We start from the raw sequence: 2,314 nt of genomic DNA, 5'->3' as shown, positions 1-2,314 counted from the left end.
TGCCTGGCAGCACTTTATCTGGTCCTTGATGACAGGCCTTTAAAGTGTGTAGGGACTGAGGGTTAATTGCAAAGGAGAGATGGAAGGATAGATGGTCTGCTGAGGTCAGCTGATTAGTTAGTCATCAGGTCTTTACCTACTCAGTGCTAAATCTAAAGCAAAGATAGTGAAACAAAACAAAAAGCCACTGAAAGAGGTGAAAAGGTTTTGGTTCGGCTGTTGCTGATGTGCTCTAGGCATAAATGACCTCTTCCTTCTTTGAAATCCTGTATTTCTCTTATAGACCTGAATTAATATTGTGGTTGTGTATGCTCTTGTCTTAGCTTGTTGTATCAGTCAGCTTATATTAAGTTGTACTGTAGTAACAAACAACCGCAGTGTCTTAGGGGCTTACAACAACAAAGGTTGACTACTTGCTCATGGGGCATTTCCATCATGAGGTGGCCTTGGCTCTGCTCTTTGGCAGCATCCAGGATAATGGAGAGCAACCCTGGTTTTTCTCTGGAATATTGCTGGGCTCACAGCAGAGGAAAAAGGGAAATCATGACGAAGTACACATTTGGCTTCTCAAAAACTGAGATATAATTGACATATGACATTATATTAGTTTCAGGTATAAACATAATTCAAAATATATATAGAGAGAAATGATCACTACAATAGATCTAATTAACATACATCACCACACATAGGTACAGCTTATTTTCTTGTGATGAGAACTTTTAAGATTTACTCTCTTAGCAACTTTCAAATATACAATATGGTATTATTATCTGTAGCCACTATGCTATACATTACATCTTCAGGGCTTATTTATTTTACACCTAGAAGTTTGTACCTTTGATCACCCTCACCCATTTTGTGCACTCCCTGCCCCTCACCTCTGGCAACCACCAATCTGTTCCCTGTTTCTATCAGTTCAGGTTTTTTTTCTCTTTAGAGTACACATGTGAGATTCCATCTGGTTTCAGTGCTTCTGCCCAGAAACACTGCTTCTGCCTGTATTTTCTTAGCCAAAGCAAATCCTAAGTGGAGAGGTTTTACACTCCCATAGGAGGGAGGAGCAGCAAATATTGTGAACAATAATGCGGCCCATCACACCCCCACCAGTGTACTGTAAACTCATGCAGGGCAGGACTTTTTGTGTTCTCTGACTCACAAGCCTGGACCCTTGCCAAAGCACATTACTTATTATTTTTTTTCAATTAAATATTTAATGCCTGATATTAATTTGAATTTGTTAATCAGTTGCTTGCAACAAAACTCTATGTTGATGGAGTTATGTCCTACTCCCCCAAGTAGTCTTAGCACTAGCTCTCCATCACTTCCTCTGTAGCAAATCCCAAAGCTTGCACTTAAGGCCCTCTGTGTTGTGGCACCACAGTGACATTTCAAGCTTCGCTTCTCTCTGCTTGAGCTGACCTCCCTCTCTAGGCACAGTGAGACCCTCCCTTTCCGTATGGGTGTTCCATGCTTCCCGCCTTAGAGTGCCTGCTCTGGTTGTTCCCACTGCCTGGAATGGCCAATTATCTCATCTGCATAGGTTCAATTCCTTCTCAGCCCTCACAACCATGGTTAAGCCCTATTCCTCTCACAAAGTCTTTCCTGGTCACCTGGGGTATGTAATCAATACCCACACTCCATACTCTGTATATCCTTCTTATGGCAATTAACGTGTTGTATCTTGTCAGGAGGTTAGGATCATAAGCTTTGTATATATAGTTAGGACATATTATTTGAACTAAGGGTCAGCTTCTGAATTCTCAGAACTTGGTGAATTGCTAATCTCCTGAGTCTCAACTACCTCATTTATAAATAGGGGATAATAATAATTGTTTCATAGGATCTCTTTGGTAAGTTAGGCAAAGTGATTTATCACCGTCCCTGACATATAGGGATGCCCAATAAGTGACTATCATTACCCAATATAGTTACATACTTACCATGTATGATTTCTCTGCTTCACCTTTTTTTCCTTTAGTGATATCACACTGTACAGTGTAGATATTTGTTGAGTGAATGAATGGAATTATGCACAAGGCTCATCTTTCAGTGAAATTAATGTTGCTAGACTGAATCTCCCTGTCTCAAACCTTAAACTTAATCACATTTGCTTCTTTTCTCTGAGGCTGAGTTTGTTAGATTTTTAATAACTAAGGTCTAGTAGTAGCTGTGTCATACCCGGTGGTAGGATAGGGTGAGCGATGGAAACAGTTACAAAAACACTTGGAAGGTGTCCCCTGATGGAGCACCAAAGAAAGTATTACGAAATACTCTTCTAACGTAGTTGCAGTGGGAAATTACTCTCCAGTGA

This window comes from Manis javanica, chromosome 2 (assembly GCF_040802235.1).
Source record: "Manis javanica isolate MJ-LG chromosome 2, MJ_LKY, whole genome shotgun sequence".
Lineage (NCBI taxonomy): Eukaryota > Metazoa > Chordata > Mammalia > Pholidota > Manidae > Manis > Manis javanica.
The sequence above is the reverse complement of the archived record's forward strand: the minus strand, read 5'-3'. Positions refer to the sequence as shown.